Below are 10,951 nucleotides of genomic sequence, written 5' to 3'. Positions count from 1 at the left end.
ATGCAATAGAAGATGCGACAGGAGATGCGCCAGATGCGGGAAATGATGGAGCGCATGTACATAGGTCCTAATCGTAATGGAACATCTTCCATTACCTTGTATATATATATACAGGCTACCATACTACTACTTATAATAATGTTTACATATAAACTTAGAAAAAGATTTATATATATTTTTGTTGGAAATTAATGTGATTGATTGATCAGGTCAAGTGCGGTATGTGATGGCCAAAGTAATTAACTGGAAAACAAAATGAAAGAGAAGAACTGATTCTCATTTACTCGATAAAGATTACATTGAGCAATGCTCTGTATTTATACTAGATTATCAAGCTAAATAATCTAAGTGATCAGAAACTAATCTCATTGAATTTATTACATGTGATGCACATTTAACACGTGCATGAAGAATAACAAGCCAGCTACTAGCTAACCATCTTCCTAAACTGTAAAATTAACTAAATAGGTTAGTTTAATACAGTTTGATGCACATTTAACACGTGCATGAAGAATAACAAGCAAGCTACCAGCTAACCATCTTCCTAAACTGTAAAACTAACTAAATAGGCTAGTTTAATACAGTTTAATACGCCCCCTCAAGTGGAATGTTCATCAGTATGGAAAATATTGATGACATTCAACTTGGACAACAGACAAGGAAAATCTATGCTAGAGAGAGGCTTGGTAAGTATGTCTGCCAGTTGATGCTTGGACTGTACATGTAATGTTCGAATTAAACCAGTAGCAATTTTCTCTTTCACGATGTGACAATCAATTTCGATGTGCTTAGTGCGTTCATGGAAGACAGGATTTGCAGCAATGTGAATAGCTGCTTGACTATCACAAAAAACCAAAGCTGGTTGAGGATGTTGAAGCTGTAAATCTTTCAGTAAAGCATGTAACCAAGTAAGCTCACAAGTGAAAGCAGTCATCGATCGTTACTCTGCCTCAGCAGAGGATCTTGATATCGTGTGTTGCTTCTTGGATTTCCAAGAGATTAGGGAATCTCCTAGAAAAATACAAAACCCCGTGACTGATTTGCGACTATCAGGACACCCGGCCCAATCAGAATCACAAAACGCCTTCAAATGTAATTTTGAAGAAGCTGAGAAGAAGATGCACTATCCAGGAGAGGATTTAATGTACCTAAGGACCTTGTGTGTAGCATCAAGATGAGGCTTACGAGGAGAATCCATGAACTGACTTAACAACTGCACAAAATATGATAAATCTGGCCTTGTGATTGTAAGATAAACTAGCTTTCCCACAAGCCTTCTGTAAGTGGTTGGATCAGAAATCAATTCACCTTCTTCTCTAGACCACTTGAAATTAGCTTCCATAGGAACAGGGTTTGCATGCAAGCATTTCACAATCATCTAAAACTTCCAAGGCATATTTCCTCTGTGATAAGGAAATACCCTTTGCACTTCTTGCAATTTCAAGCCCTAAGAAAAACTTCAATTCTCCAAGGTCTTTCAAACTAAAAGCAGAATTGAGAAATTTAGTAAGCTCTTCTATAGCTAGGCTGTCATTACTTGCTATGACAATATCATTTACATATACAAGTAGAATAATAAAAGAGGTTTTCTTTACTTGAGTAAAAAGAGAATAGTCAAACATGGATTGAGTAAAACCATGCTGTATAAGGGTAGAAAAGAATTTAGAAAACCACTACCTAGAGGCTTGTTTGAGACCATAAAGTGATTTCTTAAGCTTGCAAACTTTAGATGAATCCTTCAATCCAAAACTAGGAGGTAACTTCATAAAAATCTCCTCATCAAGGGATTCATGCAAAAATGCATTATTGACATCTAATTGATGAAGATGCCAATTATGGATTACTGCTAAGGCTAGAAGACATCTCATTGTGGTTAATTTTGCAACTGGGGAAAATGTATCACTATAATCAAGACCCTCGCTTTGAGTGTACCCTTTTGCAACCAAACGAGCTTTATACCTCTCAATTTCCCCATATGCTCTATGTTTGATTTTATAAACCCACTTGCAGCCTATAGGGTGCTTATCAGGAGGCAGATCAGTAATTTCCCAAGTATCATTTGCTTCAAGTGCATTGATTTCAGCTGCCATGGCCTCACGCCATTGAGGGGAAGATACAGCTTGATGAAAAAACTGAGGTTCAACTTGGGATGAGACAGCCAAACTAAAGTGTTTGTAAGAATCAGAAAGCATATTGTAATCAAGGAAAGAATTAAGTGGAAAGGGAATACCTGAAATAAAAATATCACTCTTAGGATCAATTGAGTTGAAAGATTGAGTAGCTAACTTACAATGATACTGCTGCAAATATCTAGGTCTACATATCTGCCGAGTAGACTTTCTGGGAGGAATACAAGTAGGAACTGAAACAATGGATGACTCAGGTAAAGAAACAATTGAGTCAGGTAAAGGATCAACTATAGGAGATGAAACAGGAGAAATGGAGGGGGAAATGGAAGCTTTAGGGAGATTGTCTGATGCAGAAACAGGAACTAAACTATTGGGAGTTGGAACATTAAACAAGGAATGTGGAATCATAACGCAACCGTTAGAATAGAAGTGATGAGGATAAGCAAAAGGAAAAACAGATTCATGAAAATGAACATCTCGAGATATAACTTGAGTTTTGGAATTAAGATCATAGAGTTTATATCCCTTAATGCCATTAGGGTATCCTAAGAAAACACAAGGCTTTGCCCTAGCATCAAACTTATTTCTATTTCGATGAAGAGTAGAAGCAAAACAAAAACAGCCAAACACCCTAAGATGATCATATGATGGAATTTTGGAAAACAAAAGCTCATAAGGAGACTTATTAGAAAGATTTGGAGTAGGAATTTTGTTGATAATGTGATTGGCTGTAAAAACACAGTCACCCCAAAATTTAATAGGTAAATGAGCTTGAAAACATAGTGCTCAAGCCACAATCAGCAAATGCTGATGTTTACGTTCCACAATAGAGTTCTGTTGTGGAGTTTCAACACAGCTAAGTTGATGCATTATTCCATGAGAGTTAAAGAAATCATGCATGGAAAACTCAGTGCCATTATCAGATCGAATTGTTTTTATTTTGACCTTGAATTGAGTAAGAGCTAAGCTGTAAAAGGTTTGAATGATATTACTGGTTTGAGATTTAGAATGAAGTAAGTAAACCCATGTGTATCTGGAAAAGTCATCAACTATTGTAAGAAAATAGTGACTTCCATTTATTGATGAAACAACAAAAGGTCCCCCTAAATCACAGTGGACCAATTCAAGAACAGAACATGAACTTGAGTTACTAATAAGAAATGAAAGCCTACGTTGCTTAGCTAATGGACAAACAGTACAATTGGTAGAAGGATTACATGATATGGCAATGATAGAATCATGTAAAAGTTTTATTCTGGAATTTGAAATGTGACCTAACCTAAAATGCCAAACATCATAAACAGAATTTTTAAAAGGACTTAAAGCAGAAACATTATCTCTAGGTGGAATGAAAGTCTGGACAGCAGGTGAATGTCTCCTTGATTTAGGTAGCAATAGATGAAACAAGCAACTCTTTTCTTCACCCAAACCAATTGTCCTCCAAGTGAGTAAGTTCTGTATGAAACAATGTCCAGAAAGAAAAATAATGCAGCAATGAACATTGTGAAGAAGTTTACTAACATAAATGAGATTGAATGAAAAAGATGGAACACACAAGACATTGGTGAGAATGAAGGAGTCAGAAATTTTGACAGTCCCTATGTGAGTGACTTTAACAAACTGACCATTAGGCAACTTAACATTTCTAGACACTTTTGCAGTAATGGAAGTAAAAAATGATATAGAGCTAACCATATGATCTGTAGCCCATGTGTCTATAATCCAAACGGAAGTTTGAACATGCATTTGTGAATGCAAAGGTGAAAATGCAGAATATTGTTGGTTCAAAGAACTACAATATGAAGATGCAAGATTACCTACCATGTTTGAAAACAAATGATCTTGAGTAGATGAAGCAGGACCTACTTGATTGGCATAACTCACATCCTGATTTAGATTCTCTTGTGGTTTGATCAGATCAAGCAACTGACGAGACTGATCTGGAGTAATATGTAGTATAGGTTCTGCTTGAGATGTTTCCTGAACTTGATTAGCAGAGTAAGTAATTCTGCTTCTTGGTTTGTAACCCAGTGGATATCCATGTAACTTGTAACACTTGTCAATTGTGTGGCCAAGTAAACCAAAATGAGTACAAGTGGGGCGTTCCTTGTGGTTATATGGCTTGGAGAAACGAGTTGGAGATTTAGGAATGGCTTTGGAAATCAAGGCAATAGGCTCAAAATACAAAGGAATGTTACGAGAGAAAGTAACCAAACGTTGTCTTTCTTCTTGAAGAACCATAGCAAAAATTTTATTAATGGATGGGAGAGGATCAATCAGAAGGATTTGACCTCGAACACTTGAAAATGAATCGTTTAGTCCCATGAGGAACTGTAAAATATACTCTTGATAATGAAAATTAAGAATAACTTTCAAACCACCACAAGTACAAGTAGGAAGAGGACGAAAACTAGAGAGTTCATCCCACAAACTCTTAAGCTGAGTGAAATAGGTACTTACAGAATTTGTACCTTACTGGAAAGAAGACAGTGACCTCTTCAATTCAAGCACTCGTGGTCCATTGCTATGGCTAAACCTCTCAGTCAGATCACTCCATACAACAGATGTAGTGTTGAGAAATAGAACACTGTTTGCAATCTCTCGGGAAACAGAATTCAATAACCATGATAAAACCATGTTATTACATCGCACCCAAGAACGCAAGTTAGGATCACCTATAGATGGTTTGGGAAGACTTCCTTCCACAAAACCGAACTTGTTCTTGGCCACCAGCGCCATAACCATTGATCGTTTCCATGTGACAAAGTTGTCACCAGTCAAATGTTGAGAAACGAGAACAGTGCTAGGACTGTCAGCATGGTGAAGAAAGTTTGGACTTTCTATAGAATTCTTAGGAGTGGCTGTAGAGGATGCAAAAGCCAAAAGATCATTAGCCATTGCAGGAGATTGTTTGAGAAAAAAAAAATTGGAAAGGATGTAAACAAGAAAAGCTTTGAAGGAAGTTTAATGGCGGAAGGATGAAAAATAGGGGAAGGCAAGGAACTCTTATGGCTCCGATACCATAACAGGAAAACAAAATGAAAGAGAAGAACTGATTCTCATTTACTCGATAAAGATTACATTGAGCAATGCTCTGTATTTATACTAGATTATCAAGCTAACTAATAAGAAACTAATCTAACTGATCAGAAACTAATCTAACTGAATTTATTAGATGTGATGCACATTTAACACTTGCATGAAGAATAACAAACCAGCTACCAGCTAACCATCTTCCTAAACTGTAAAACTAACTAAATAGGTTAGTTTAATACAATTTGATAGTAATTATGATGATTTGGGATCCACCTATGGCTGTGGGAGGCCATTAGATTTGGATTAATTTAAACCCTTTAACGCAGTAGTTCTACGTAGCGGATGCATATGCACGTTGGGCTCATGGTGGTGGGACCAAAGGGAGGGCCGGCAACCAAACTCGCCGGCGATCTGAATGGGGTGCCCTTCCGCTTCCTTTTCAGCGTAGGCCACGACCCTTTAATAGGAGATGTTTACTTCAAAAAATTTAGTAATGTTTAATTACTAGCTAAGGTACTTCTAATTATCGCATATATCTCACCCCAATTCTCCTATAAGTACGCAATGTTTATCTACCACTTATTTCAAAAGCTTAAATTGATAGAAACAACTAAATTTAATCACTTAATTATCACTCACTAAAAAAAAAAAAAAAAAAAAATCTCATTTAGTGAACCATGAATAGTGACATTTTTGGTTTACCGTTCACGGGTCATTAAACATGGGGTTTGAAAGTCTTGGGTAGTGACGTTTACTCATTATTTTAACAATCTTGCTCATGTGTGGGCTTAAACTCGGTTTGAACTTTTGTCCTATATATGGTTCTGATTACTTTAAGACTCCCCCTTACATGAACTTTTGTCTTATTCCAAACTCATTTTTAATAGGTGATGCCCAACACATGAAATATTTAATTTAAAATGGTGGGTGAATTGACGGAGTCAAGGTTGAATTCCAAGACTTTTAGAACATTTTCTATAATGAGATAAAATAATATTGAATTATTGTGTATGTGCACGCAAATAGTTATTTATTTATTTCTCTGTCTATATATAGCTTTATTTAATGTAAACCATTGCTCTAACTGCTATACTTTCTCGAGAATAACTTACATAGGGAGGTTGCACAAAAGTCACCTTTTGTGCCACCAATAAGGAGCTGACACATCAGCCAATTTCGTTAGACTTATACTTCAAATAAAAACTCAACCACATTAGATTATACTCTAAAAAAATAAAAAATTAATTTTTTTATTTAAAAAAAAAAAAAACAGATTTGAAGGGGTGGCCGGTTGGCCACCCCTCCCCCACATTGGGTGGCCGGCCGCCGCCCCCAGGCCATGGGGGTGGCGCGCGGCCACTCCCATGGCCTGGGGTGGCTCGCCGGCCACCCCATAGGCCATGGGGGTGGCTCACCGGCCACTCCCATGGCCTATGGGGTCTCCGGCGAGCCACCCCCAGGCCATGGGAGTGGCCGCGCGGCCACCCCTAGGCCTAGGGGTGGCGGCCAACCACCCCAGATCCGAATCTGGGGTGGCTGGCCGCCACCCCCAGCCCATGGGGGTGGCTGCGCAGCCACTCCCATGGCCTAGGGGTGGCTCGCCGGCCATCCCATAGGCCATGGGAGTGGCCGGTGAGCCACCCCCATGGGCTGGGGGTGGCTGGTCGCCACCCCATGGCCTATGGGGTGGCCGGCGAGCCACCCCAGGCCATGGGAGTGGCTGCGCGGCCACCCCCATGGCCTAGGGGCGGCGGCCGGCCACCCAATGTGGGAGCGGGGTGGCCAACCAGCCACCCCTTCAAATCTTTTTTTTTTTATAAATAAAAAAAAATTAATTTTTTATTTTTTTAAAGTATAATTTGGTGGAGTTGAGATTTTGTTTGAAATATAAGTCTAATGAAATTAGCTGATGTGTCAGTTTTTTATTAGTGGCACAAAATGTGACTTTTGTGCAACCTCCCTATATAAGTTATTCTCTTCTTTCTCTCATGCAGAGATATCACTTTGGCAGTAAACAATGGCGATGCAACAGGACGTTTATTAAAATACGATCCATTGAAAAAGCAAGTTAGTGTGTTGCTAACGGGGCTTTCCGGAGCCTCCGGTGTTGCAATTAGCGCTGATGGTAAATTTGTTCTTGTCGGAGAGCTTATGGGTAACAGAATTAAAGAGGCTTTGGGTCAAAGGTCCTAAATGTAATACAACCGAAACTTTCATAGAGTTCCCAGGAAGAGTAAATAGAATAAGGAGAACCGAATTGGGAGATTTTTGGGTGGCAGTCAATGTAGTAATAAATCCGGTTACCAATGTCACTCTACCCACCGGGAAAGGGATTAGTCCGTTTGGCACTGTTTTGTAAACAGTGACAGTTGACAAGGAATACAACAACACCAGAATCAGTGAAGTTCAAGAGCATCTTGGGAAATACTATGTTGGATCTCGACATGTGAATGTGAATTTCGTTGGTGTTTATGACACCATCTAAAAAGTCTTGAAATACCACTACTAAATAAGAGTTGAACTTTTAGGCAAGAGGGGAAGTGAGTTTCGTTGAAGGCACAAGTGAATCGTCTCTTGTTAGGAATTGTGCATTAAACTCTAATAAGTTTATAAAATGTTTTTATTTAAATTGAATAAAGTTGTTTATTTACTGATTTATTTAATGAGCACATATAATCTATTTAAATGTATTTCTTTTGTGATTATACTATGGCATGTATATATATGTGAATGGTCCATAGATTGAACTACCCTGGGTTTATTTATGTATCACCACAAAAGATCCACATGGTTTGTAGTATGTATAGTAAGTAATACAACAAGAATCAGATAGCTAGGATGCATGGACTAGCATACACTACAAGAAAGATACTCATCAGGGGCGATTTATTAAGGGCGACTCAAAAGTCGCCCCTAATACTCAACTATTAGGAGCGACTTTGAAAGTCGCCCCTAATAGTTCCGTATTAGCGTCCACCTCGAAATAGACGCTAATAATGGGTTGAAAAGTTGACTATTAGCGTCCACTTTACAGTGGACGCTAATAAGTCGACCCTAATATACGCGCGGGAATTATCCTAGGGGCGGGAAAAATTTAAGCGGCGAAAAAAAAACTTTTAGGGTCGACAATAGTCAACCCTAATACTTAACCAATAGCTTCCACTTAATTGGACGCTGAAAGATGGAAAAAAAATAAAAAAAGAAAAAAAAAATTACATAAAAGTTCAATAGGGTCGACTTTGAGAGTCGACCCTAATAGTTAGGCATTTGGGTCGACAAAGTCGACCCTAAAGAGTGCGTAGAAGAATTAAAAAAAAATTAAAAAAAATAAATTTGATGACCAATAGCGTCCACTAAGAGTGGACGCTATTGACCTATTATTAGGGTCGACTTTGAGAGTCGACCCTAATAGTTAGGCAATAGGGTCGACTTTTGTCGACCCTAAAGAGTGCGTAGAAGAATTAAAAAAAAAATTAAAAAAATAAATTTGATGACCAATAGCGTCCACTAAGAGTGGACGCTATTGACCTATTATTAGGGTCAACTTTGAGAGTCAACCCTAATACTTAGGCATTAGGGTCGACAAAAGTCGACCCTAAAGAGTGCGTAGAAGAATTAAAAAAAAAATTAAAAAAAATAAATTTGATGACCAATAGCGTCCACTAAGAGTGGACGCTATTGACCTATTATTAGGGTCGACTTTGAGAGTCGACCCTAATTGTTAGGCATTAGGGTCGACAAAAGTCGACCCTAAAGAGTGCGTAGAAGAATTAAAAAATAAATTAAAAAAAATAAATTTGATGACCAATAGCGTCCACTAAGAGTGGACGCTATTGACCTATTATTAGGGTCGACTCTCAAAGTCGACCCTAATAGTTAGGCATTAGGGTCGACAAAAGTCGACCCTAAAGAGTGCGTAGAAGAATTAAAAAAAAAATTAAAAAAATAAATTTGATGACCAATAGCGTCCACTAAGAGTGGACGCTATTGACCTATTATTAGGGTCGACTTTGAGAGTCGACCCTAATAGTTAGGCATTAGGGTCGACAAAAGTCGACCCTAAAGAGTGCGTAGAAGAATTAAAAAAAAATTAAAAAAAATAAATTTGATGACCAATAGCGTCCACTAAGAGTGGACGCTATTGACCTATTATTAGGGTCGACTTTGAGAGTCGACCCTAAAGAGTAGGTAGAAAAATTAAAAAAAAAAAAAAAAAAAAAAAAAAATTGATGCCAAGTATTAGGGTCGACTTTCAAAGTCGCCCCTAATAGTTAAGTATTAGGGTCGACTTTGTCGGCCCTAAAGAGTACGTAGAAAAATTAAAATAAAAAATAAAAAAATAAAATTGATGCCAAGTATTAGGGTCGACTTTCAAAGTCGCCCCTAATAGTTAAGTATTAGGGTCGACAAAGTCGACCCTAAAGAGTAAGTAAAAAAAAAAAAAAAATTGATTCCAAGTATTAGGGTCGACTTTCAAAGTCGCCCCTAATAGTTAAGTATTAGGGTCGACCTTCTAAAGAGTAGGTAGAAAAATTTAAAAAAAAAAAAAAAAAAAAAAATTGATGCCAAGTATTAGGGTCGACTTTCAAAGTCGCCCCTAATAATTAAGTATTAGGGTCGACAAAGTCGACCCTAAAGAGTACGTAGAAAAATTAAAATAAAAAATAAAAAAATAAAATTGATGCCAAGTATTAGGGTTGACTTTCAAAGTCGCCCCTAATAGTTAAGTATTAGGGTCGAGAGTAGGTAGAAAAATTGAAAAAAAAAAAAAAAAATTGATGCCAAGTATTCGGGTCGACTTTCAAAGTCGCCCCTAATAGTTAAGTATTAGGGTCAACTTTGTCGACCCTAAAGAGTAGGTAGAAAAATTAAAAAAAAAAAAAAAAAAATTGATGCCAAGTATTAGGGTCGACTTTCAAAGTCGCCTCTAATAGTTAAGTATTAGGGTCGACAAAGTCAACCCTAAAGAGTACGTAGAAAAATTAAAATAAAAAATAAAAAAATAAAATTGATGCCAAGTATTAGGGTCGACTTTCAAAGTCGCCCCTAATAGTTAAGTATTAGGGTCGACTTTGTCGACCCTAAAGAGTAGGTAGAAAAATTAAAAAAAAAAAAAAAAATTGATGCCAAGTATTAGGGTCGACTTTCAAAGTTGCCCTTAATAGTTAAGTATTAAGGTCGACAAAGTCGACCCTAAAGAGTACGTAGAAAAATTAAAATAAAAAATAAAAAAATAAAATTGATGCCAAGTATTAGGGTCGACTTTCAAAGTCGCCCCTAATAGTTAAGTATTAGGGTCGACAAAGTCGACCCTAAAGAGTAGGTAGAAAAATAAATTAAAAAAAAAAAAAAAAAAAATTGATGCCAAGTATTAGGGTCAACTTTCAAAGTCGCCCAAATAGTTAAGTATTAGGGTCGACTTTGTCGACTCTAAAGAGTAGGTAGAAAAAAAAAAAAAAAAAAAAAAAAAAAAAAATTGATGCCAAGTATTAGGGTCGACTTTCAAAGTCGCCCCTAATAGTTAAGTATTAGGGTCGACAAAGTCAACCCTAAAGAGTACGTAGAAAAATTAAAAAAAATAAAATAAAATAAAATTGATGCCAAGTATTAGGGTCGACTTTGAAAATCGCCCCTAATAGTTAAGTATTAAGTCGACCCTAAAGAGTAGGTAGAAAAATAAAAAAAAATTGATGCCAAGTATTAGGGTCGACTTTCAAAGTCGCCCCTAATAGTTAAGTATTAGGGTCGACTTTGTCGACCCTAAAGAGTAGGTAGGAAAAAAAAAA

At 37.2% G+C, this 10,951-nt stretch overlaps 2 pseudogenes; one reads left to right on the top strand and one right to left on the bottom strand.

The window, feature by feature from the left end:
• Positions 1-1,673: 1,673 nt before the first annotated feature.
• LOC148587492 (uncharacterized) lies at positions 1,674-5,027 on the bottom strand (annotated as a pseudogene).
• An 80-nt stretch (positions 5,028-5,107) lies between these two features.
• On the top strand, positions 5,108-7,650 carry LOC132168908 (protein STRICTOSIDINE SYNTHASE-LIKE 11 pseudogene; annotated as a pseudogene).
• Positions 7,651-10,951: the final 3,301 nt, after the last annotated feature.

This window comes from Corylus avellana, chromosome 2 (genome assembly GCF_965113065.1).
Source record: "Corylus avellana chromosome 2, dhCorAvel1.hap1.2, whole genome shotgun sequence".
In the NCBI taxonomy this organism is placed as follows: domain Eukaryota; kingdom Viridiplantae; phylum Streptophyta; class Magnoliopsida; order Fagales; family Betulaceae; genus Corylus; species Corylus avellana.
Note: the sequence above shows the minus strand (reverse complement) of the source record. Positions and strands in the feature narration are given on the sequence as shown.